Source organism: Tursiops truncatus, chromosome 3 (assembly GCF_011762595.2).
Source record: "Tursiops truncatus isolate mTurTru1 chromosome 3, mTurTru1.mat.Y, whole genome shotgun sequence".
NCBI classification, from domain to species: Eukaryota; Metazoa; Chordata; class Mammalia; order Artiodactyla; family Delphinidae; genus Tursiops; species Tursiops truncatus.
The window spans coordinates 75,879,842-75,907,787 of record NC_047036.1 but is presented as its reverse complement, the minus strand read 5'-3'; the positions used below and the strand labels follow the sequence as shown (position 1 = coordinate 75,907,787).

The window sequence follows — 27,946 nt, the reverse complement described above, 5'->3', positions numbered from 1 at the left end:
GAAAAAGACTCTAGTTTTTATTGAAGTAATCTAGGAACCATGTTAAAACAGATTCCTTAGCCCCACTTCAAGAGATTCTAATTCAGTAAGGATAAGTAGGATGTGGGAATTTTTTTTATTAGGTGATTCTTAGGCATCCTAGAGTTTGAGAACTTTAGTTTCACACACCTGCAAACTCAGCCTAGTTCTTTGACCCCTAAACTCTAAACTCAGATACATGCAAAGGGATATAACTGCTCCAAGATCCTCCAGTGAACGTTCGGTCAAGCTGGTAAGCTGCAGCCTGGCTGGGTGATACCGACAGGCTTGAACAACTAATATTTCTCAAGCTAGCCCCAAGGACTTGTCCTCACTACCTTGTCATGGCTGGAACTCAGGTGATCATTTTGGATGAAATTCAATCAGAATTCATCCCCGATTCTCTGGCCAAACACACAAACCCAGCTTCAGCCAGGTGAATTAATCTACATACCTGACGCAGCTATTTTGAATATTTTGCAAGTTGAGTGGTGAGTGCGGATTGAAGAGTGGTTTATTTCCAGAAGGTTGATCCTAGAACAAAAGACAAATCATTGAGTGATTCAGCCGCCACCCTCCATTCCTTCACGAGGCTTTGTGTGGAGCCCGATCAAGGACACACGCCATTCAACAGCAGCTGGCTTTGCTGACACTCTCAAAGTCATTCTTTCCTTTGACAGCTGTCAGGGCTCTGCACACTTTATGCATTCCTTCTGGGCACTTGATCCTCACATTCCAGCAGGCAGGAGAAGCTGGCACCTGAACAAAAGGAAGCGAGGACCCGTGGCCTCCCAAAGATCACGGCTATGGGCCTCGCACATATTAACGAAGTGTCGTTTACATTCTCCAGGGCACTTTTATTAGTCTTTCAAGGGCACCTGCATTTGAGGGGTCTTAAACATTTTTTTCTCACTCTCATCTTCGCCCTCTCCCTCCACCCCGCCTTGCCCCTTCTCCCATACACTATCTCGCGTGCCTGGGCTCTGCAGAAGGAAATTAAACTGTGATTTGGTATGCTAAATTACCTGAACTAAAAACTATAATTTGCAATATTATTAAGTCATCACTGTCATGGATTTCAATTTCTTTCTGTTTAAACCCCTAACTCACAGCATCGCTCTTTTCGATGATTACTGAAAAGGAAAAAAGGAGAGAGAAAAGCCCTTGGTTAGTCTACCGTCTGTCAGGAAAGTTAAAATAGTCTGCTTCCGAGTGGTTGCTTCAGCCTGGCCAGTTTTCAGTTAAAAACTCCACACTGCTTTCACGGTGTGCTTGCTCAAGTCCGAGGGCATATGGGAAAGATGTGGGGCCTCTTTGGGGCTTCTGACAGTTTGAGTCAATTGTAGAAACTGGAAATTTCACATTTCTACTTCCAGAGAAATCTTGACCACATTCAGTCCTAGATCATGAGGACCTTTTCTTTCTGTACTGCTGTCTTTAGTCCTTTTGGAAATGCCTGGCTATTTCCTGTTAGCTGGCAGCACTGACGGCCTTCACTACAGCCAGAAGCCCAGTCCCCTTCTTCTGCCATATTCACTATGTTGCCGCTTTAGATTAGGCATCAGTATTTTCTGCAAGAGCAGACCAGTCAGGATAGGATAGGTTTTGCTGCAACAATGACTTCAAGTCTTGATGGATAATTTCTTGCTGATAATGCTTTATTTCTTCCGTATAAAATGTTTCCATCAGGGGTGGGCAGGGAGCTTTGCTCCACACTTTCACTGTTGTCCTGACCTTGGGCAGCCACTATCTGGAATATTGCCAGTTACTAAGTCTAAAGGATAAACATGGCAAAGCATGCAATGGGTCTTAAAGCTTCCTCCCGGAAGCAACAGAGACCACTTCTGTGCACCTTTCACTGGCCAAAGCAGGTAACTTCCAGAGACTGGAGAAGTGCAATCCTAAAAGAAAAGAGCCAGAATATTTGTGCATGGCCTTAATGATTACTACAGAGTTCCAGTACGTTCCTAAAATAACGATGGGAGAGAATGACTATAAAAATCAAGTTTTTTCTACCCCCAAAATATGTACCTTGAACCATTAAGAACTTATTGCTTCCCCCTGCACTTCAATAACATTACAAAAGCAAGGTGCAGACTTTGGTAACTGTTGGGCGATAGTAATGTTAAGGTCTGAACACGGGTTTCTGTGGTTAGTGTTCTCTTTGTGACTGCCCAGGACACATATTGTGGACAGTAGCACAAGGTGGGATGTGCTCTGTAATACGTAAGCAGTGATCTGGGGAACAATGGGACTAAAATATACTATCTCTCGTTCATCAAGTCTCTTTGTCTCTCATTCAGCAATTCTCTACTGAAGGATATAGATTTTACCAGGTGATTATACACATTAGAGTAAAGGTGCATTCAGGTTCTGGATGGAGTCAGACTTCCTCAATTTAGATCCCATCTCCATCATTTACTACTGTGTGACCTTGGGTAAATTGCTTAACCTCTCTGTAGCCTCAGTTTCCTCTTCTGTATAACGGATGTAATAATAGTATTTACTTCACAGCATTGATAAGATGTATTTATACTTCTTGGCCCCAGGCTCCATAAATGTTATCCCTAGCAGAAGATCACTTACAGTTTTCTTACTTACTTTGATACAATACTTATAGATTCTGAAATCGGGGGAAACTAGCTGTTTTTCCTCTGCTTTGATAATATATTTTAAATATTTTCCATTCTTCAGAAGCTGGTTTCAGGGCACAAGGCTGCATATATCTTAAGTGCTAGGAGGTGCCAACTAGTAAGACACTATTGCAGGTGTCTTTTGCTTGGTCATCCACAGCAAATACTTCTGTCTATTCAAAGAATTTTTTTTTCCTTTAGTCTCCTTAATGATAGATTGGGCAAGCAAAAATTATATAGGTGGATGAGAATTCTGAACTTCTTCCAAGGTTGATCTAAGTTTTTAAATATAATGTGCATAACCTAATAAGACATGGACACTCAGAATCAAAATATAACCCCTGGTCATGGCATAAGTCAAGGACAAGAATGCTGTGGAGCCATAATTAGAGCAGAGGCATGAAGGATAACTGTATTTCTTGACCTTCTAGAGTCAGCTCATCTTCCAGCCTCTGGTTGTGTTGAGTGCTCCTGAAGAGGCTGGCCAGTCTTCCAATGGTTAGTCTGCTGTGAACAGTTAAGGTAACAGCATCTTGTCTTTACTTAGGAGAGTAAAGTATATTAGATACAGTTTACTTCTCCTCTCGTTTTCTGATTAGCTTGTGGTCCCAACAGAAATCTTGAAATCGAGTGTTACCATACTTCTGGCTCCAAGAAATTCTTGCAAACTATTTTTTTCATCAAGGAGTCCTAAGACAAAGATTGAAAAACTGCTGCAAACAGTGCTCAAGAAGTAGATGTGCAAGAGAATGTTAAATATATTTTCCATGACATTCCAAGGCTATTAACAGAAGGAACAAAGGTCACAGAATAACAGCTTTCCCCACAGAAATTTTATTTCCTGTCAAAGATTTGAATCAACAATGCAGAACTAAATTCTTTAGAGCCAGCATGGGGCTAAGGAGGTCAAGCAATCGTGGGTTTTGTCTTATAGCCACGAAGGGCGTTCCTACCCCTTCTAACCATGTCAGAATGTCCCCTGGTAAAATAGGAGGCCAAGTTAAAAAGCTGGCAGGAAGCCATGTGTACTCAGAGCCACTCCAAGGAATCTTGTCAAGGGACTACTGTCCTGACAATGTTTCCATAGTTCCAGAACCACCAAATCCTGCTTTTTAACAAGCACTGAGTCTTAACTATACGTGGAATTGTGGCCTGTGTTTGTCCGGTGTGGGAAATGCTTTCCTCTGCGTGATAAACAAGGAAACTAAATTTAAAAGTCCATTTACCTTTGGAAGATCCAGAAGACAGAATAAAATCCACCTCAAGTTACCTGAATCTAATAATCTAGGTCAAAATTATGTAACTTGTTGGTAGTTTCAGATCTGTCTTATGGTTTCACAAGCTCAATTTATTATAGAATAATTATCCCAGCTCCGTTAGTATGAAAGACCACAACAAGTCGGAAGACCTGGATTCTAGGTCTGCCTCTGGTGCAGTCTGGAGCGAGTGGCTTATAAAATGGGTTATTTGAACTAGAGCAGAGAGGTCAGCAAACAAAAGCCCGTGGACCAAATCTAGCCCGTTGCCTGTTTTTGTAAAGAAAGACTTATTGGAACACAACCACATCCATTTGTTTACTTAATGTCAACGACTGCCTTCGTATGACAACGGCAGAATTGAGTAGTTGCGACAGAGACTGTATGGCTATAAAAGCAAAAATACTTACTATTGAGCCCTTTACAGAAAATAGTTATTGACTCTTGAATTAGAAGCTATTTATTTCCTCTGTTTCCTCATCAGCAAAATGGGAGTAAAAATAGTACCATATAAGATTATAAGGATCAAATGATAATTCTTAATACGGTTCCTATTTAGGAGATGTTAGCTAATATATAATTATATAATTGCTAATTGAATGGTCAGCACAATCACTATCAGAATTCTAGCAATCAGTTTCCCATTACGGAAGAAATCATTGCTGTTGCAGTGCTCTGCTGAGTAGGATGTTGCATGAAAGGAAAGGATGGCAGTTTATACAGGTGCGTCTTGGAAAACTGGAGTAACAAAACCCAACATAGAAGATATTCCATAGGCATAGAAGATATTCCATAGGCAAACTGTATTTCCAGCCTAAAAAATGCTAGTGACTCACATTATCTAAATGTCAACTTGATACTTGAGCCAACCTTCATAGGCTAAGTCAGATTCAGTCAAGCCAAGAGAGGATTTGAAGGTATTCAAGGTCAAGGGAAGTAGAAAATGCCCAAGAGCCATTGAGGGGCGTGAGCAGAAAAATTCGGCTGGAGCAAAATATTCTGATACAAGAGTTATGAGTGACAGAGCTATGAGGGTAGGTTGAGGCCAGGTTAGAGCATTTTGAACACTGGAGCAAGGAGGAGTGTGGAAAGATTTTTCTGTGCATTGAGATCCACTGAAGATTTCTGAACCTGAAAGGAACAGTATTTCTAGAATAATTTATCTATCTTTATGTTACAGAATGCATTAGAGGATAAAGAAACAGGAAATTAACTTCATTTTTTAGAGGTGAATTTCAGTTTTGTCTGCACTGTTGTTGCAATTATAAGAATGTTTTATGTTTGTTGTTTATATTTGTTCTTATATCTCTTTCTGAAACTTCACTTGAGCCTACTTTACTTAGTGTGTTTAAAATGGAATAGTAGCTAATGCACAAATGTGAAATGAATTCATGTTTTTTTTATAGCTACTTAAAAAGCCTCATTTTACATGTACTCCAAAAAACAATTATAATATTTTCAATTTATTCCACAAAACCTATTGAGGGCCCCCTGTGCAAAAGATAGGGGAAAATGAGTAAAATATGTGTTCTGCCTTCAATCTGAAGGGAAAACAAGTGACAATAAATTAATACAAGGTCATAAGTAATTGTAGTATTCAGAAGGAGTTGGGTGTGGAAGGGCTCTAAAAGTGTGGCAGACACTGTTAATTGTCTACTCAATGTCCATTTCCCCCTTTTCCCTTGCTAATAGAAGACTGAATTTATATACGATGGCAAAGAATATGGCTAAATACTCATTTTCTAAGGTTATATTACAACTGTGAATGTCCATCTAATATAGGTCAGACCAAAGAGCTAGAAGAGGACGTTTTCTGGGGGTTTCTAGAAAAGCTTTTTTACTTTCTTGATAAAAGAGGACAGATATTGCTGGCTCCATAATGTGGATGTAATGCTTAGGACAGGGGCAACCATCCTACCACCATGAGGCAATAAATAAGAGGATGATGGAAGGGAAAGATAAAAAGTTCTTGGGCCCCCAATGATATCTTTGAACATCGAATACAACAGCAGTGACTGGCGACTTCTGAGCTTGCTTTTATGTGAAGAAAATTAATTCTATCACCTAAACTACTGTTAGTTGAATACTCTGTTCCATGCAGCTGAATGCTAGAAAATTCATTGAGTAAAGTTGATTCTGTGTTTATTCACTTCTATAAAGAGACACTTATTCTTTTCTACAAATACTTATTACTTCAACACTTTTATTTTTTCATCAACCTACTGTGTGTCAGGCACTGTGTTAGATGCTGGAATTATAAGTATAATAATTATTCTGCACTTAATTTCACTCAGCAAGAATACCTGATAATTTTGCTGAAGCTGGAGAACAATAGAATGCCTCTTTTCTCTCCACCTCTATCTTTCATATCACTCTAATTGCCCTCTGTTCCTACCCCCTGAAAAGAAACAAAGCAAAGGGATTTCCTTGGTGGTCCAGTGGTTAAGACTCTGTGCTTCCAATGCAGGAGGCGTGGGACTCATCCCTGGTCAGGGAACTAAGATCCCACATGCCGTGCAGTGTGGCCAAAGAAAAAGAAACAAAACGAGACACAGTGAAAATGTGGCCAAGGGGATCCAATTTATTGTTATATATACTACTCATGCCTCCTCCCCATTTCTTCAGAAGAAATGGTCACTCTATAAGAAAAGAATAAGAAATCCAGTACAACTCCTTTATTCCACCTTGAATCTTTCTGAGCACTGGTGTAGCTATGGAACCCTCATCTAGAATGTAATCATAGACCTATTTGTGAAAAAGATTAGTTCACTTGTGGGTATATTGCTCCCAAACAGAAGGCTGGTCATTGAGTGAGTCGTCAAGCCCAAGCCCCTGAACTCCCCCTTGGACCTTACTGTACTCAGGCTGCTGCAGAAGGAAACCCACAAGAATGAGCCGCAGCTGGAGAGCATTTCTATTCGATGTGGGTGGGAGTTTATCATAGGAATGCTCTGGACTCTCTGCTTGTTTTTCACCACCTTAAAAGCAAATGGTTATCTGACAGGAAATGCTTTGTGTTCAGCCTCTGCCTTTGATACTGTATTTTGGGAAATGAGCTGAACATAGGTTTAGTCTTGGTATCAAATCTCTGGATGTAATCCAATTAAAAAGTACCTTTTGGTAAGAAAACCCAGCAGCTTCAGAAATGATCACTTGACCAGGATGCTGCAGTGGAGCCAGTAACAGACCAGTCTGCTATTTATCAAAACTTTACTGGGATAGAGTCAACTCATAATTCTTGTCAACAAACTGGTATCTCCTCTCACCTTCTTCGTTTCTGCTGATGCCATCATAACTGCCCTGCCACGCCAGCTCAAAACCCTGAGTCCTACCAACCACTAACATGGCTTCTCTCTCCTTACCATCTCTTGACTCATCTCCTCCATCATCTCCTAGCAATGCCTTAAATCAGGCCCTCATTACCTCTCGTTGGAGCTAGCAATGGCCCGCCAACTAGTCCCCAGACTCCTACAGTCTAACCCCCATCTGCTTCCTATCGCCTCTAGCATTTAAGTGCCATGGAGCAGTGATCTTGTTTGTTTGCCTCATTCATCACTGCATCCTCAGGACTGAATAGAATGCCTGGCACATAGTAAGCCCTCAGTAAACCCGGGTCGAGTGGACACATTGTCTAGAACAACCCTGATCTGATTTGGATCCCTTGCTAGAAGACCTTATTGTCTCCTCATTTCCCCTGACGTAAAGTCCAGCCCTCCCTAGGGTGGCATTCAAGGAGCTCCAGAGCCTGGGTCACAGTCTGACATTCTGGAGTTCATTCTCTCTACCCTCCGTCATGTATTCTGTTCCAGCCAAACTAGGTGACGTTACATTTTTGCCTCCTTCCAACATCCATATATTTGCTCCCTCTCCCTAGAATGGTTGGAAAGCCCTCCAGGCCATCTTTGCCAGTCCAAATCCTACCTATCCCTTAAGAACCAGCTCTCATCTTTCTTCCTTCATGAAGGCGTTTCTGAAGATAACAATAAACCTGTCATTTGGGGGGACCTTACTATATGCTAGCTCACGTTTTTCCTCTCACGAAAACCCTCTGAGGCTGATCTGTTTATCCCCAGTTTAAAGAGAGTGAAACCAAAACTCAGAGCCATTTTAGGATTTGACCAAGTTTGCACAGCACCGGCAGGGTAGGATTTGAATCCAGCGCTGAAACCCCTGCCCTCTGTTATCTCCTTATCCACCATAATTGCTCCTGGTGAGGTTTGGAGGCACAGAGGCTCCAAATTGGCAGCCAGTGTGTTGAATTCAGTTGTGGACAGCATTTTAAAGCAATCTTCAAAAATCCAGAGATCTCACAGAAAGAATGTGGATCTGAGCTTTTCTTGAAAAATAGGAAGTTCTGGCAACAGCAGGTCTGCGTTCCCACCTGGCCATGATCCAGGGGAGCTGGGTCGTGGGTGCCCCTCTCCATGGGGCCTGTACTCTCACCCTGCCAGGTCTGTGAAGCATTTGAGTTTGTGTCCCTGAGAGCAACTTGTTGGCACCTGTCATAAAGCATTTTTCAAATTCTGCCTTATCTCATTTCACCTTCCCGAGGCTGCAAGCTTTCTACTTTATTTCTGCCTTCTCTGCTGTGTTTTCTCTCTTCCTAGTATGAAATCAGTGCTCGGCATATTATAGGCCCTCAATTATCTTGTTATTGAATTGAATATAAAAGTAAGTTTGCAGGTTTGCTAATAAGCCCAACACTTAATATTTCTCCAAATGGTGATTTGGGGTTAATTTTAGTATAGTCAATTCTTAGTCCTATTTGTTAAAAAATTAGAAGAGACAAAGCAGTGAATAACCCCTCAGATTTTTTTTTTAAAACATTGGATTACATTGATGTTTTCATTAGCTGTTTGTTGCTGATTGCTCTCAATGGTAGATGATAAAATCATTTTGCTTTCTCTATGAAGTCTTCCCTGCTTCCACTGGTTAGCCATCTCCCTGCCTCTCTGTGCTTCTGGTATAGAATTGATCAGAGAGGTTCTAAAGACTTGTTTACTATCCTGTTCTCTTATGGGCAGGGACTAAGTATTATACATCTTTGTATAGCTCACACTCAGCATACAGCCTGGTGGATAATAGGTGTTCAATACGGTTTCAGTGACCGAATTATTGCCTGAAGCATATGCACAATAGATACAAAGATGATCCAAATTGAAGTTTCTTTAGTCTGACATGAAGGGACATGACCACTACTTCCTCAAGGTTAATCAGTGGTATTGATAGTTTATTATAGCATTTTTCTTGATATTTCCTTGCAGTTAAGAAGTTAACATTAAATTCAACACCAAAGGGGATAGATATCTTGTTGGTTGCATTTTGGGCAAAACCAAGAGGCTTCAGAAGTTCCTTATTCTTTCTTCCTTTGAAGTGGTTTTAAGAGGCAGTAATTGGGTTCATTAGCCTGTGCATCTCTCTGCCTCTGGAGACCGCCAGGAGACCCTGTGCAGGGCTGGCGTGTTTGATCTGTCAGTAGCCACAGTTGTGGGCTCAACTCTGACTGCATTGACCAAAACAAATGACAGCCATGGTACCCCATTTTCTTAGTATCACCAAACCCAAGAAATTAAAAACCAGTAGAAAGACTTAAAATTAATAATAATAAAAAAGACCTGTCCTTTCTTGTATTTTCTGTTGTTGGGCAATAGTAAAAGTGTGACATAGTCATTTCTTCTTAGTTTTCCACTTTCCAGGAGTTGTACTCTAGTATTTTATTGCCTTAATAACACTCGAGATTTTGTCTTAAACTATGCAGCTTATGGGATGCATTTAAAAAATTCTGGGGGCTTCCCTGGTGGCGCAGTGGTTGAGAGTCCGCCTGCCGATGCAGGGGACACGGGTTCGTGCCCCGGTCCAGGAAGATCCCACATGCCGCGGAGCGGCTGGGCCCGTGAGCCATGGCCGCTGAGCCTGCGCATCCAGAGCCTGTGCTCCTCAATGGGAGAGGCCACAACAGTGAGAGGCCCGTGTACCGCAAAAAAAAAAAAAAAAAAAAAAAAAATTCTCGAAGTAAAATAAGTGCTAACATCTAACATTTATGGAATATTGCTGTGGGCCAAGCAGTGGGATAAGCATTTTAACCAGATTATTACATGCGATCCTTACAGCAACCCTAAGAAATGGGTATTGCTATTAACCCAGATTTTACATGTGAAGAAACTGAGGTTTAGAGAGGTTAAGAAACTCATGAAGAGTCATAACTAGTAAATCACAGAGTGGAATTCTAACTCAAGGCATGCAAGCATTTGCCCCTCTGCTATCTCAGCATTCTGCTCTCATAGGCTTTGTAGAATTTCCCCATTCCCATGCCCATCCCCATAGTGGCATCAGCAGAGCCTCTCAAAGTAGCTGTCCAGATCTGAGTCCTGAGCTTGCATTATTTCCCTTTTATCAGCATTGTTTTCATATCGGACACCATCTTGAATTTAACACCATGATTATTAGTACAAGAAGAGAAGTAAAGTCACTTTTTTTTTTTTTTTTTACTAAAAGCAGATACAAATATTTGAACGTTTGAAACCAGAGTGTCTGTTAGTGTTTTCTTTCATACTTTGGTTTAGGAAGCAAAGTACAGTTAGAAATGCATAAACCAGGGTTCTAGCTTGTATTTCTATTGTGAGGGAGCATTAGTTCTTTTTTTAATTTAAGATTTTCATTTACAAGGGTCACTTGTGTGAGTATATGCAGAAGCCGAGTATTTTCTGTGAAATACCTGAAATTATAAGTTTTGACAACAGAATTATAAATAAGACTCTAATTCATTTGCTTCTCAGGGTTCTGTCACTTTACGTGTAGACTGAAGATGAATAGTGAATATTTCACACTTCAGGGAGGAAAGAGATGGTACCAGGATGGCTGAACAAGAGCCCCTGGTTATTGAGGCTCTGGGCAGCTTCCCACCAGCTTCTTGTAACCTCAGTCAGTGCTCCTTGATGTAGATTCTTGGCTTAAGCCATCACATCGTCTCATCCTCATACAGTAACTTGTGTATTTCTGTATCCTATGTCCTCACCTTCTCTAGGAAGTCTTCTTTGATTAATCTCGCCTATCCGATAATCACTCCCCCCCCAGAATTAGTGGATTTAGGATTTTCAGGTATTTGAAAGCATTTTCATGTAGGGACTATTCAGCTTCTCAAGGGTACAAAAGTCCAGTGTATCTTCACATGCCTGACTCACAACGCTGCATACAATTGGTACTCAGGAAATATGGACTGACTCATGAGAGCTCAGGCCTCTCTCAGAATGAAGCCCTTTGTACTTTGCATAAGAATTGCTAAGGCTTCTGGAATAATGTCTCCATTTGTATTAAAATTATGAAATCCAACAGACAGATTTTCTACCACTTAAAACCACACTAGATATAATCCCAAGGGGCAGCTATGTTCACTGGGAAAACCTGACTCAGCCGGTTTATTTCTTTTGAATCACTTAACTTCTGAATTTTCTCATTCAGTGGCTTAAACTCGACTTTAAGACTGCATGCACTCAAAACATTTGCATCTAATTGCAGCAGTAGTATGTTTCCCTGTTGCCGTCTGAAACATATTCATTATCAGTGTCAGGCTTACACTGAGAGGATTTGGTTATTTATATCTAAAAAATCAAATTCAGAAAGATAACTGAAGGCATGTAAGTCGATTTTTCTACTTTTTTATTGTCAGAATATGCAGGCTGTAGATACACAAATTCAAATCCTTGGCAAATCGTATTTGCAATGAGTGTTTGTCTAGAGATAAATGGATATGAGTAGAGAAAGTTATTTTAGGAATGATAAGTCAACATGAATTTTATTTTTGTAATGTATATATATATATATATTCAATATGTGTATGATTCAAGAAAATATTGTGTCTGGCAAGTAATTGCTGTAGCAATCCATGTAATGAAGAGATTTGAGCCTTATAAAAATGTATTTAAAACTGTGTTAAACCTTATTCCAAATTAAACATTAAGGTCTTGGTGTATGCTTATAACTACAGGGTTAAAACGGAGGTTTGAGTGGGCTGGGCGTGCATTCCCTGGGTTATCCATTTTATTAAGACCAACACATCTTCCTATTAGAATGCCATGCCCTTGAGGGCACATGTGGCAAAGTTCCATACCTTTTGTTATTCCAGGATATAGTTAAATTAATTTAAGAACAAAGTGTTCCTGTAGATCCATCAGGTGTTGTTGCAGTAGTTTTAATCAGAACCAGAAGCATGCTGGCTGCCTCAGGTGATGTCACGGGAATAAATGTTGATTTCACGAATCCTATGCCCTGTGTGATCCACCACATTCTTGTCTAACATGTTTGTGAAACAGTAAGTTTCTTTCCTCAAAGCGGAAGGTTGCTGCTGAAGATTGATGTATTTTAAGGATGGATAGTGACCTTTGAAAGGTTTTCATAAATCACTTACAACTGACCTGCAAATACAAAGTGAAATGAATAGATGAGACAGATCCTTGCCAATATTAACCCTAACTTTCACCTTAAATGCCCAGGTAATCCAAGAAGAACTGTTCTCTTGGCCTAAGTTACTAGGAAACATCATGCCAGTTCTCTTCCTACATGAATATGCAGATGTATTGACATGAAGCTCCTGCTGCTGTTGAAAAGATCATATGTGTTTAACTAGAGAAAAGTGACAGGGTGGTCAGAAGCCACACCTGGGAGTCACCCGCAGGCTTAAAGATCAGAATAATGAAATACTATTAAGGATGGGTGGACACAACCCTCCAGTATTTATTGAGCCTCAATTCTTCTTTGAACTGGGTCCAGTGGAGAGGGAATATTTTCAAACACACGTGAACGATTGCTGCCTACAAGGTGTTTCCCTCAGAAGCGGTCTGTTAGTCCACAGACAGACTGGACACTAATGAGAGGGCAGAAAAAAATAAATCCAGGGTGAATCTTGGGCTACAGACCATCATCATTCTTAAAATTCATCACTGGGAGAGATGAATGGACTGCAGTTGTCAAGGAAGTCTTCTGGCAGGCAGTGGGCTTTGAGCTGCGTCTTGAGGAGCGGGTAGCAATTCCCCAGGTGGAGGGGAGGTGAGGAGTTCAACACGGGGACAGGCTAGGCAGCGTGATGCATGTTCAGAGTGGTCACAGTTGAACCTCTCGCTTCTATAGAATTCAGCTTGCTGAGCAAATTCAGAAACAGGCGCTTTGTAACAGCTCCAGGTGCTTCTACTGTATGTGTTGCAAAAAATTTTTTTTCATATTTCTTACGTGGAGGAATGATACAAATGGCAGTGTTGGAGAGGAACTGGACAATCCAGTCAGGAGGCTAGTACCCCAGTGCCAGGAGAGGTGTGGTTTAGTCTAGACAGCGCAGTGGGACTTGAGGAGGAACAAAAAGAGAGGTGATTCTGCTGAATTGCTAGGGGCTAAAACAAGAGAAATTATCTGGAAAATAGGAGTCATCTATAAAGCTTCTGATGTTACCCATGAGTTAAATTAGCAGAATATACTGTTTTAAGTGTAACGTACCTGCTGTTTGCTAAAAGTGCCGCTAGGTGGTGAACGTGTATTATTTGTGGCTTTAGCCGTTTGCTTCTCTTCTGGTGAAAGGGATTTAACTCATTTTGAAAATTCCAGTTCTTATTAAATCACATTTAATATTTTAATTTTCAATTAGTGAAATATCACTTAATAACTTATGGAAATAGTTATTAATAGATATAGGAAACTGAAATATTACTCAGTGGTAGTTATTTCAAACACATGAGAACCTATGTACAAAATTAGAGCTATCTGAATAAAACTCCTATAGGATTCTCTATTTTATTTTAATTTTTCCTATTCAGTACCCACTCAGGAAACTTCCTTATTTAGTATTCAAGTAGTGACAAGTATCTTTGGTAATAAATGACATCAAACTGTTTGGGTGCTTAGAGATTTGGAGGACGTGCTACATTCTAATATCGGAACTGACTGTTCTGGGTGAGAGCCTATTTCTTCTACTTAGCTGTTTGCAGTAGTGTGTTAGATAATACTCTTATCTGGCAGTGCTTCTGCTAGCACCAGGAAGCTCACTGAAAGTGTATCTTACTTGCACTGTCTCCCTCATGGTGTCTTACCTGACTGTAAGCATCAGGAAGTCAAGGCCTGTGTCTGCTGGGCTTAGCATTCTACTCCAGTGCCTGGTACGGTGCCAGACAGAGTAGATCCTCAGTGAGTTAATGCACTTTTTCTGCTAGTCAAAAAAATAATGTAGTGTCCTTTACACCTGATCTCAGTAAATCAGGTACAACTGTATAGTATATTTTTACCTTCTGAGAATGACTCAGAAGAAGTTCATGCAAAATTTTCATGTATTCTTTGTTTCTTGGAATCTTTCATTTAAAATATTTGCATGCACATATATGTGTGTGTGTGTATGTGTGTGTGTAAGAGGCCTGACACTCTGGTTTTAATCTTTCTAGATTAACTCAGCAAGATTATGATTTGGATTATGCTAAATTCTCAGGGTCAGCCTATATTTATATTGCTTATATTTATCTATATGAACATGGGAACACATCTTACAATAGGATAGAATATTTGGATTTGAGACAGTGCTTCCATAGCAATATTGTAAGTGTAATGGTAGTGGTAGCTATTTTATGGAGTAATTAGTATTTGCCATTTAATATTTCCAATAATCAAGTGTTGTCAATAATACTGTATAGGTAAAGAAGTTGAAGCCTAGATGGGATAAGTTAGGGTACACAAGGACAAATCGTTACCAAACTATGGTCCAAACCTGGGACTGTTTGGGTGCATAGCCTGGTACTTCACCTGATGCTATACTGCCTATCTCTACTACTATGTTGAATTTTTCTGCTTAAAAACCCATCCAAAGCAGTAAAAGAGAAACATTTATCTAAACATATTTATGGGGTTAGATACCTTGGATATAATGTATAAAGAATATTAAAATCTCTTTCAGAATAGCCATTTTGGAGGAAATTGCCATTAAACAAGAAAAAATCTACTTAATCTAATAGTAGTTGGGAAATTATTCACGACCCTTCTATATTGTAAGATCCTCTACTGGTCTGACCATTTCTATAGCCAGAGGAAAACCATCCTCTTGTCTAATATATATTACATACTCAATAGTCCTATAAATCACAATTATTATTGCTTACTAAAAATACAAACATAAGTTTAAGTATTACTTCATACTTAATACAAAACATAATGTAAACAAATACTTGATTAAAAGTGTAAAAACTGACACTATGGAGCTGCCACAGCAACGAGTCTGGGTCTCCAAATATTCTTGAAAACACAAGGGAGAGAAGAGGCACATCTCTGATACAGCCTGGCAAGGAATCAGGCACCTCCGGGTCTTCCCGGTGAGAGTAGGAAGGGTACAATCTCTTTTGGAAGGCGATTTGGCAGTGGGCATCAACATTACAAAAACACAAATCCTCTGGCCAAAACAATTCCACTTCCAGAAGTTTATCCTACAGATGTACTTACACATGTGTGAAATTATCATATACACAAGGTATTCTTTGCTCCTACTTTTTTGTAGTAGCAAAATGTTGGTAAAGAACCTAAATATCCACTAAGGGAAAGCTGATTTAAAAAATTATAGTTGTCAGTACAATGGACTATTATGCAGTTGTAAGAATGAGGAAGTTTTTTAGCACTGATATGAAACAATCATATCTATATAGATAGATATAGGTATAATCCATAGTTAAGTAAGAAAGAAGGGCATGGCAATGTTTATAATATGGCACTATTTGTGCCTTAAGAAAAGAAGAAAGGAAAGAATAGACACAAACACACACATACACTCATGACTACATATATTTGCTTGACTATGCATAGAATAATCTCTGGGAGAATATGTAAGAAATTGATGACATTAGTTCCTTTCAGAAAGGGAAGCAAATTGGCGGGGAGCCAGGGAGCAAAAGGGAGGCTTTTCCATACATCTGAACATATATTATCTATTTTTTTTAAAAAAACTTATTTTTTAGTTTAAAAAACATATAGATACATGTACATCCTTCAATCCTGCATTTCAGGTTCTAGGACTTTAGCTTGAGGGTATCATAAAAGACGTATCAGGGCTTCCCTGGTGGCGCAGTGGTTGAGAGTCCGCCTGCCGATGCAGGGCACACGGGTTCGTGCCCCGGTCCGGGAAGATCCCACATGCCGCGGAGCGGCTGGGCCCGCGAGCCATGGCCGCTGAGCCTGCACGTCCGGAGCCTGTGCTCCGCAACGGGAGAGGCCGCAACAGTGAGAGGCCCGTGTACCGCAAAAAAAAAAAAAAAAAAAAAAAAAAGAGGTACCAAAGATTTATGCCCAAAGATGTTCGTTGTATGATTATTTTTAATGATAAAATAGGGAAATCAATGAAATGTTCAGCATTTAGCCATTAAAGCCATGAAATATGTGCATAAGTGCACATACTACACATCTCCTTTGTAAAATGCAACAAATTTATATGTTAAATATCAGGGATTCGGCTCAAGACTGTCTTGTTCATTGAATCCTTAGCATCTGACACATAATACACACTTGATTAATAATCAAGAAAGGTTAATAAACAGAAAAGAGACTGGAAGAATATTTTCTAAAATGTTAATGGTTACCATAGGTGTTTACTTTCTTCTGTGCTTGTTTTTATTTTCCAAATTTTACACAATAAGCATGTACTCTTTCTATGATTGAAAAGAGGGACACTAAGTGTTGTAAGACTGCATCCTAAAAAAAATTCGTGTTTTTCATGCCATGCTTATCTATAGAAGAATGAATAGCTATTTTAATGAGTACTAGTGAGTGTTTACATTTGATCAGCAGTGCTTACAGAAATTCTGGAAAGGATGGTGGTGGTGTGTAAGTGGCAGCTGGTACATTTAGTGAGTATTGGAGGTACATGAGGGGATAATTTGAATGCTAATTACAGTACCACTCTGCACTTAGGAGGGATCACAGAACGAGGATTAGGGTTATTTGATTGAATGGAGTTATAGTTACATTGAGATCTTTTCTGTAACATTAGACCTGATTCTTGTTTTTTCCTTGTTTTTGACTACAGACAGATCTAGGTTCTGGTCCCCGTGCAGCAACTTACATATTCTGTGATCTTTCTAAGATTATATTTCTCCATCTGCAAAATGAGGCTAATAGTATGATCTTTGCAGGGTTGTTCGTAGAGTATATTCCTAATGCAAGTGAAGAGTTTAGCCCAGGACCTGGCATATAGAAGACACTCAGGATGCCTCCCTCCCCCTTCTGCTTCTCCCACACGCATCACTGTGTCCTGGGTGTGAATGAAGAACTAAAAGTTGGTTTAGAAATAGAGAAAGGACTAATTTTTTAGACAAACATTTTACTTAATCCTACTAATGATCCCTTAAGATATAGATCATCCCATTTTATTAATATGGGCAGTGCTGCCTGAGGAGCTGTGACCATCCAAAAACCACAATGATTAGCACCTACGATGTGTTGATACAAGGTATACACTGACCCTCTCTGTGACCTCTAGAATTTTGTTCCAAGGGAAGAAGATGGAAATCCTCTATCGATTGTATTGCTGTGCCTGAGGACACTGCAGAACTTATTACATTAGTATGGGTTTTGGATGTTTGCCTAAAGCCACAAACCTTTTGATGTCCACCTTCTGGCCCTGAGAAATTTCTCATCACTCATATAATTCCTGCAAATAAGATAAAGCAGGACTTTTAATGAAAAATTATCTGCTCCTCCTTGTTCTCTGACTTCAATTGCATTAAGAAAATTCTTTTAAATACTAATTTCACAAAATACTTTTCTAATGTGTGTTCCAATTAACTTTTAACACTCTAAACGCAATGAGCTTGTTTAAATAATAAAGTAGATGAGAATGATCATATTTGGAATAGATAAAATTACTCTATAAGTAATTGTGCAAAATTAAGCTTTAAATTTTGAAGGTATAAGACTTTAACTTATAAAAGCATTTTTTATATATGAATGATATGACTAAATGACTAAAATGTTAATTTCTCAATGAAGCTAATGGGGTACTAAGGTGAAATATACAAACCGTTTAGATAGATGAGTATTTTATCCTGGCCAAAATAAAATTCATAGCAATCAGCAATACTAAAACAAATATTTCTTAAACCATGTTTCTTAAATGCAGTCACTGAGGACTAACTTCTCCCCCGTACTGATGAAACTCACAGAATGTGTGCCACTAGGTGTCTCTTCCACAAAATGACCTTACGTTGATACCTGGCATCAATGTTTTACATTTTCAGTTGATATTGCCCATTATCTCTGCTAAGCTAGAGGAAATAAGTAAATGACCATATCCTAGAGAAAAGTATTTAAATGATCCTCAGAAATAGAAAAACAAGAATGCAGAAATTAGAAGGAAAACTTTGGCATTTGTACTAATAAAGTGAATAATAAAAATTCTTTTTTTTTAAATGTCAATTTATAATGTGGTCTTTGTTTCCCCCAGCTAACTATCTGTCTGGAGGATGATAATTCTATTTGTGTTTATGCGTAGCAGCAGTTTGGCTCAGATAAAATATCTAATTCATAATACTGGTAGATGTGCCAAAAAGCCACACAAACCAGAAGGTTAAAAATAATTTCTATCAACTCTGCACAGGGTGTTTGAGGAAGAGCAGATTGTTGTAACTTTTATGCTTACAATCAGGGCGCTTTCATAAACAGAGGCATTTGAACATTTGCATATACCTGATACCATAGAAACACCAAAAATTGGGTAGGGAAAGTCGACATTTATTGTAATCTATCTTCCAACCCTCAATGATAGTAACAAAAATAATAGTGATAATATTTAAATGGTAATAAGTAACGTTTTTGAGAACTTACTATATACTGAGAGAAGGCAAAATGCTTTACAAATTCAGGGTTAATTTACCATATTAGACTCAAAATGACCTTAAATCCCTCTAAGTGTGTAGTGATTTATTAATCTCTGAGAGGAAGTATACCTAAAATAGTTTTCTTTGTCCTCCTGGAAAGTGTACTCAAAGAAAAGTACTAGAAGTAAATCACATCCTCTTGAGGCAGCACTATTTCCCAACTCCTTGCTATTGGAGGTTTTCTTCATATGTTTTCAAAACAGGTACTTGATTTTATGTTGGTCAGATTCTCATGCAATTTGTGTGTGTGTGTGTGTGTGTGTGTGTTTGGCTCGAGTTGCTAACATTAACTGTGATTCAGAACTCAAAGTGTTTATGATTTTACTGTAGAGGTTTCAAATGGTAATAAATATCTATTTCGAATTCCCTTCTGAAACACATGGGAATAGGGGGGTTAGCAGGGAAGAATGGGGTTCACAGGATGAGAGGCATGTAACTTACAGACAGCAGGTAGGGGGACCTTTGTGAGATGCCCAGTGAGATCCTCCTTCTACCTGGTATGGCTTTGAAACTTGCCTCTGGGTCACCACCTGTGTGCAGGGCCTTCTCTGTCACCAATTCTTTCAGCTTCCATGGAAAACAATTCCTCGTTCTTATTTGATGCTGGTATCTCCGGCACCAACAGGACTGGGGGTAGAAGGTCCAGTCAGAATATAGACTTGAGGGATGTTTATTTCAAGAGCCAGACCGAGTATAACACACTTTACTAAAACTAGAACAGCTTGTGGTGGGACAGTAGTAACCTTTTTGTTTTTCTTCTTTACTGTGACCAGTGGATGCAAATGCACCTGGAGGTCAACAAAGATCCTTTTCTAATTCTTGGGATCAGCACATAACTCCCTGACAGACAATATGAATCTGATGGGGCTGTTGACATACCTTAGAGACTGATTTCTGCCATCGTGCCAGCATAATGAAACAAACCTAAACTACCTGCGACCTGGCCAAATTCTAGATTGTTTATTCAGTTACTTAGCCAAGAACTGTCTTTAGTGCCCTTAGAGATCAAAAGAGCCAGGAAGAAGCAGGAATTGGTGAGAAAGAAAGAGCCATAGAGCCAAAGCCATAGCCATATCTTCTTGTTCTTTGGCACCAGGTTTTGTCTCAAGTGCAGGCCAGATCACCAGTTCTGCTGGGGAGTCTTGATGCAAAAGAAGGGTCTGTTTTTCTCTTTAGAGGAGCAAATCGTGGCTATTAAACAAAATTCGGGTTGAGACATTTTAACAGTACGGTATGTGGCATCATTTTAAACTTCATAAAAGGGGGTTTAAAAAAAGACTGGCTAGGCAAGATTGATAAAATTCTTAATTTTATTAAGGCAGTGAAAGAGACTGAAATGCAAAATCAATAGCAAGGAGGACAGTGCAGAGCTCATATACATCACCTGACAAGGCCTGTGAACAGCCCTGAGAAAGACAGTGTATTTCCCAGTGAAAAGACAGTTGCATGCCCGCTACGTCTACACCAGCTTCTACCAGCCGCTGCCCCAGCTCGCTCTCAGTGAATGATTTTGCCGCCTGCGTCACTGAGAAAGCAGAAGCAGTTAGGAACCCCCCACATGTTCACGTCTTTCTTCCGCCAAATCTCAGACCTACTTCACGTGCACCACACTCTTACCTTCCCTTTCCTCCCGTCACAGGGAGGAGGTATCCCTGCCTCTCCCTCCACTGGGCTGTGTCCCATCCCTTCCCACACGCGTCGCCCCTGCAGTTAGTGCCCCTTTCCTGCAGCATCCCTTTCTCCTCTATACTAGATCATTCCAAGAGCAGGTGACACACAGTAGCAGAGCACTTCTCAAACTTTAACGTGTGTAGGAATCACCCGGGGATATTGTTAAAATGCAGATCAGAATTTGAGTAAGGCTGCATTTCTCATCTTCCAAAAAAAAAAAAAAAAAATCCCCTCTTTGACACCATACATATATACTCTCCACTTTCTGAGACAGGTGTTTACAATGTGTCTGCTTTTCACTCACATTTGCTGCTCAGTCTATCCTAAGCTTCTGTCCCCACCACTGAACCAAAATTGCTTTTGTCAATAAACTCCATTTGCCGAATCTATTGGCAGGAACTACTTGACCTTGCTGCAGCGGAGTTTCAGAGACATTACCCCTCCCTCCTTGAAACACTTCCTTTTGACTTCTGAGATGTGACTTCCTAATTTTTCTTCTACTTCAGACTTTTTCAGTCTCCTTTGCTGGCCCCTCCTGATCTGCCCAACAGCTAAGCTTTGTTGTGCCTTGGGGCTCTGTCCTGTTCCTGTCCCTGGGTGACTCCTCCTGTTCCCATGACTCTGTGGGCCTTCTAAATGCCAAGGACTTTCAAATCTGTGTCTCCGGCCCTGACTCATATATCCATCCACCTATTGATATCACCTCCTGAATAGCCAACAGGCATGCTTTTTCATGGCCCAAGCGCAGCTTTTCATCTCCTTTTCTCCTAAGTATGCTCTTCTTCTCCTCTTCTCTAGCTCAATAAAACCAGCCTCATTTACCCAGTCCCTCAACCAAGAATGTAGGCAGTTCTTTGATTTCTCTTTTTCTCACCTCGCAGATCCAATCCAGTAACGTGTCTACAGCGACCTTACTTCTGAAACATCCTGAATAGGCCTACCTTGGCTTAGAGCAAGTAGGCATAGTCCCTTGTGGACCACAACTATAACATCCTGTCTTGTTTTTCCTCTACATTATGCCTACATGGTCTTTTAAAAATGTAAATTAGCTCATGTTATTTCCCTGGTTGAAACACTCTGATGGCTTCCCATCACGCCTAGAATAAAATCTCCATGGCTTACTTTGGTTTACAAGGCCTTCTGTAGCATCACCTGTTTCTCTGCTATCTTCCCATTCCTCTCACCGCTTCACCTGGCTACCACGTCTGCGCATCCTTTGTTTCCTAAGACAAGTTCAGTTTGTCTCTCCCTTAGTGCATTTGTATTGCCTGTACTGGTTCCCCTGATCTTTTCCTGGCTAGTCCCCTCCTTGTTCTGGTTATTACCTCTTTCCTTCCACGTTGGTCCCCACCCACCCTTCTCCCTCACACCACATTTTGCAGCTCCCTTGACAATAGCTTTTGGGGGACTTGGCCAATGGGAGATGCTGGAAGGAGGGAAGAAGGAAAAAAAACAGGAGAATTTCCTTCTCTCTCTCTGTGTCTTTCCTCTTCCCCCACCACTTCTGGAGGCATTTTCCAGAGACAGCCTCTCCTCCACAATCCCAAGTACTGCCAAGCAGCGCCAGCCATGACTCCAGTTCTTGTCATGATTCGTCCACATGGTCTAACATCTGTGCCCCAGTAACATCCCCTCCCTCGGGTAGGCTTCCTGCATTGCCGATGTCTATCACACTGTTATCCTCACTTCTTCCATCAGCAGGGTAACCACTTCTCTGTGTGAAATTCTGGTTGTTTGAAATACCTAAAGTAGTTTCTATTTTCCTAACCAAAACAGGTCTCAACTGTGAAGTTCGTCCTCAGAGCAGCCCTCCCTGACCTCTGGGTCACTGTCCAGCCCATGCACCCAGTTCAAGTCTCTTCATTGCATTTTTCACTTTCTGCTCTTTTCCTTCTTCATTTACTTATACGTTTGTTTGGTGCTGTCTTGTTTATCACTGTATGCCCAGAGCTTTGAATAGTGTCTTATACATAGCTGCAATTCAGTAAGTCTTTATTGAATAAAGGAATAAAGGAGATGGACTGAGATTTGGCTAAACAATACTGCTCAGATGGGGAGGTAATGTGAGTGAAGCTAGTGACCGTCAGGCTTCTAAATGCAAATTTCAAAAAGAAAGAAAGAAAGAGAGACAGAGAGAAGGAGGGAGGGAGGGAGGGAGGAAGGAAGGAAAAGAGAGAAAGGAAGGAAGGAAGGAAGGAAAATAAGAGAGAGAGGGAGAAACTAGGCAAAAATAGAAAGTGTTACCCCTTGGGAAGAAAGACAATTAGTGGGGAGAAGGAAACTAATCATTATTTAATATCTACTAATGTGCCAGTTGCTTTATGTACATGATTTCTTTCTGTTCCCATATCAACACTCAGGTAGACATTATCTCCATCTTACTGATGGAGAAACTGAGTACCTGAGAAGTTAAATAACTTATATAAGGTCACACAGCTGTAAAATGCACAAGAGGATTCAAGCCCACAACAGCCATCTGCCTGATTAGGATAAGTACAACGTAGCCTGGGTCCATGTCCATCCTACTTTTATTTTAAACACAGAACATTTAAATACAGATACATAAACTACCATTTGTAGAGGACTTATTTTATCCTATTAAGTAAATGGCCCTCTCTAGTGTAAGAATTTGAGATACTTTTGCAAAATGATTCTCTTGTTCTTCTTGCCCTTTCCCACTTCCTTCTCCCCCTCCGCAAATAAACTGAAAGACAGACCATGATCCACACAACTAAGTAAACAACATGTTGCCATCAGCGCAGTAAAGTGGGCCTTTGCTCTTTTCTTCCAGGTTGGCTTCAGGATGAGCCTGTTTTTGTGATTTAGTCTGCAGTAAGGAAGAGGTTTAGGAGATAGGCCCACCCCATATATCAGCAGCATCCCATAGAGCACAGGGTTGGTTTTCAGGTATGTGCTACATATAGCATCAATAGAGAAAGATGGTCTAGTTCCCTCCAAATTCACCAGGCCCTTTATTTGTACTGACATCACCTCTGTTTTGTTGAATTTCATTGAAGAGACCAATTATCCTCTTAAAGGGGACAATTGAGTTCTCAATCTTGTCCTTGATTTGCTACATTATGCCCAGGTCTGAAAATGGTAGATGATATTAGATTATTCAGTGTATGGGGAAACTGAGGGAGAAAAGCCCCAAATGGTAGAACAAATTGTTTTTTCCTAACGCTAATCTCCCTTGTTTTGTGGATTCAAGTCAGGCCATTAACACAACTTTTTTTTTTTTTTAATTTTATTTTATTTATTTATTTTTGGCTATGTTGTGTCTTTGTTGCTGGGTGTGGGCTTTCTCTAGTTGTGGTGTGCGGGGGCTACTCTTCGTTGTGGTGCGCGGGCTTCTCATTGTGGTGGCTTCTCTTGTTGCAGAGCGTGGCCTCTAGGCCCGTGGACTTCAGCAGTTGTGGCTCACAGGCTCAGTGGTTGTGGCTCGTGGGCTCTAGAGCACAGGCTCAGTAGTTGTGGCACATGGGCTTAGTTGCTCCGCGGCCTGTGGGATCTTCCCAGACCAGGGCTCGAACCCATTTCCCCTGCATTGGCAGGCGGATTTTTAACCGTTGCGCCACCAGGGAAGCCCCATTAACACAACTTTGACATCGCTTTTTCCCTGATTTGTTCTTAAGACGTTTCCCTATTCTCAAACGTCATGCACTCAGAACACTGAAAACTTACAGCAAACAAGCAAATCACAGAAATTAAATAGCAATAAAACTGTTGTTGGCTTCATGTAAAAAAACAAAGTGTCATCCAATATTTAAATGGCGGTTATTTCCAGAAACTTGGCAATTGTAACCATACAAATGATGAAATTCATTCCACTCACAGTCCATCTCTGTTTGGAAAGGAAATACCAGCAGTGTTTGAAAAATGGATTATTAAAGACCTTGGTCTGCTGAAGGTGGCTCGTATGTTCTATTTGCTAACACAGCATCTTGTTGGGGGAAAAAAAAATAATAAGTGCAGCTTTTCCCTACCCCAGATTATTTTCACTACTGATCTTTAGAGCAGGAAATAAAAAACAGCTAATGGTTCACAGGGCATGTGGAATTAGTTTAAGCAAAGCCAAGTCCTGGTCCTGCTGACGGCCTCCTCTCTCCTGTGCTGTTTTGTCTATGCCGGCCTTAGAATATGTCAACAAATCTCTTTTAAGCTCAGATGGGAAGAAAGGATGGTGATCCTCTCTCTTTCTGTAAGGGAGTAATTTACAACAGATGTGCTTTTTCAGAAAGGTACAAGTTCGTCTTGTAAAATATCTGTAAAGAAAAATAGCCTCCGGATTTCACAAAGCAATCCTTACTCAGTCTTGGAGATGTCACAAAGAGCATTGCTTTTATAATACTAATACGATTCTGTGCTCAGACAATTTGATTAAACTCAAGATGAGTTTTTGGGAAGAGCCAAGTTTAAACATCTAAAACAATGTAGTGAAGAAATACCATATGTGACTTGATGGCTTTTTGACAATGACCTGAAAGGAGCCCAGTTTCAGTTATGAGACCTGGGTTAAAGTCCCAGGAACTTTTTCTAACTGGAGTAATGAGATCCTAACTTCTCCAAACCTCACTTTCCTTATCCATAAAATGGCGAAACCACCTGACCCTGCCATCCAAGTGGGAAGATAAGTTAAAAATGCTTTATAAGAGCTTCCCTGGTGGCACAGTGTTTGAGAGTCCGCCTGCCGATGCAGGGGACACGGGTTCGTGCCCCGGTCCGGGAAGATCCCACGTGCCGCACAGCGGCTGGGCCCGTGAGCCATGGCCGCTGGGCCTGCGCGTCCGGAGCCTGTGCTCCGCAACGGGAGAGGCCACAACAGTGAGAGACCCGCGTACCGCAAAAAAAAAAAGCTTTATAAAGTCCTCTATAAGATGAATGATTTTCATAACAAATCTATTGAAGAAAACATCCTCGAAGGTTCCACACCTTCGTGTACATGCTTTTTTGTATATGGAGTAAAAGGAATTTTTTTTTAAACTACTTTAGTAAGTAGATTAGCAACAAAGCTCGTGCTGTTTAAGATAAAATAATAAATTCTGGCCTTGATTCAGCCATGAGCCTTGTTGAAGAACAAGTCACTGATTCTAACGGGAAGTGTTACCTGCATAAGCGCTGACAGAAAAATCACGGGAGAAAAAGGTGTGTGCTTTGCATGAGTACGACTAACTTTGGCCTTAGAGAGTGTGCAACTTTCAGGATGCAGGGCATACTGTAAACAGGTGAATTTACTCCTCATTTTTCAAATCCCATATCTCAGATGACAACAGATATGGCTGGAGGCACCAAAGGAGAGTGAGCGTAGATTGGGGTAGAAGTTTGAGTTGGTATGCGAGGCGTCTGGTCTTTGGTTTGCTAATTAGGGAATGAGAATAATCCCTTTACCCTTGTGTGACCATTGCAAGGATCATGTAAAATGATACGTGTGAGATAATCTGATTGTATTAGATGTATAATTCTAAGGAATTATATAAACACACTATTCCTTAGATATATCATAAATAATAAGGGAGAAAACTCTGTCATCTTTATAGAGATTTAATAAATTTAGCATTTAAAAATTTTTCTGTACTTCCTTTTCAGTCTCTTCAAATTGTTGATAACGTTAATGCCTAATACGTACTGAGCACTTCCTATGTTCTAGACATTTGGGGTAAATGCTTTAAATGGATTAAGCTCATTTAATTTTATAACCATCACTGAGGTAGGTTCTGTTATTACCCCCATTTTACAGATGAAGATAAGTAAATTGCTCAAAACCACACAGTTAAGGCAATAATGGAGGTGGGGTCTGAACCAGGTTTAGCCACAGAGCCAGTTAGTCAGAAATCTAGTCATCCTCTAAGACTGTGGTCGTCCAGAAGACTCACAGCCTTCTCTAAACTCAGTTGCCCTCTCAGCTGTGCATTTGAACTCTAATCAGATTTAAAAACCCATTTGGAAACGAAACAAATGATTTCAAAAGAGGGTTTTAAAAACACACGCACAGGGCTTCCCTGGTGGCGCAGTGGTTGAGAGTCCGCCTGCCGATGCAGGGGACACGGGTCCGTGCCCCGGTCCGGGAAGATACCACATGCCGCGAAGCGGCTGGGCCCGTGAGCCATGGCCGCTGAGCCTGCGCGTCCGGAGCCTGTGCTCCGCAACGGGAGAGGCCACAACAGTGAGAGGCCCGCGTACCGAAATAAATAAATAAATAAAAATATAAGAACACACACACGTACACTCAACTTTTTCATTAGAAATTGGGATAAAGAAGAACTCTCCTGGCTTGCTGTTTGGATTCAGAAACAAGCCAGTGCTTCTGTTCGCTACTGTCACTCAGGCTTACAGTACTGACCCCATAGAAAGGGCAGGAGAAATTCCATCCACCAGCAATGTCCTCAAATAAGCTTTCAGATGGCTACCAGCGGCAGAGGCTATTCCACACCCTTGTTATCTTCTCTGTAAACCTGCTAATTTGTCACCAGAAGGGAGTTTAGGACATACCTTGTTTAACCTTTTTTTTTTTTTTTCCCAAATGGGGTCTAAGCAGAAGCAGTAACTTGTCGTAGGCCACCATAATCCCGAGTGTGCTTTCACATTTTCTAACCCTTTCCACAATGTGTTCATTTTGACTTTACGGAATTTTTATCTCAACACTTGTATTGTACTGTCCTGGGTGAAAGTATGCTTTGCCACTTATTTTTCTGTCTGGTTATTTGGGAACAGCAGCCTCACAGCTTCTGGTGTGGCTTCGATCAAGGTTAGCCCGGAGCCAGGCCTTCCGGCCCTTGCACTTGAGAGTCCATCTGAAAGCAGAGTTTCTCCTGGGACAGAAAGCCTTGAGAGGGGATCATCTGGAGAACGGCTCTCTGGAAAGTGTATTTCCTGCCTGCTGGCAGGGAGATTAAGTCAAAGGTTTTGATACTGATATATAGTCCTAATCTTGCAAGAACTTTCAAGAACTATCAGGGCAGTTATAAGGAGTTTTCTTAAATCATTAGGAAGAGGGAGATAGGCAAGTCCCTTAGAGTCTACATGATGAGAGCTTTGTCAAGCAAGAAATTTAGCTCCAGGGACCTCTCTCCCCCCTGACAACAGGTACATCTGCATCCCCTGGGTGCTTTCTGTAAGGTTTATATACATTTATATTTAATGGAAATTTAACATTTTATGTATAGCCTTTTTTTTTTTTTTTTGTGGTACGCGGGCCTCTCACTGCTGTGGCCTCTCCCGTTGCGGAGCACAGGCTCCGGATGCGCAGGCTCAGCGGCCATGGCTCACGGGCCCAGCTGCCCCGCGGCATGTGGGATCTTCCCGGACCGGGGCACGAACCTGTGTCCCCTGCATCGGCAGGCGGACCCTCAACCACTGCGCCACCAGGGAAGCCCTATGTATAGCCTTTTACAAATAATTATTTTTGCTTAATTAGAAATTAATATGAGTAGTCAGCAAGTTTTATTTTTGCCTTGGCTTCAAGTCATTTTCGTTTCTGATAGAA

General features: G+C 40.7%; 1 protein-coding gene across 20 annotated transcripts in view; it reads left to right on the top strand.

Moving 5' to 3' along the window:
• MCTP1 (multiple C2 and transmembrane domain containing 1) overlaps positions 1-27,946 on the top strand; it is a 534,125-nt gene that overhangs the window by 480,679 nt on the left and 25,500 nt on the right. The window lies entirely within an intron of this gene.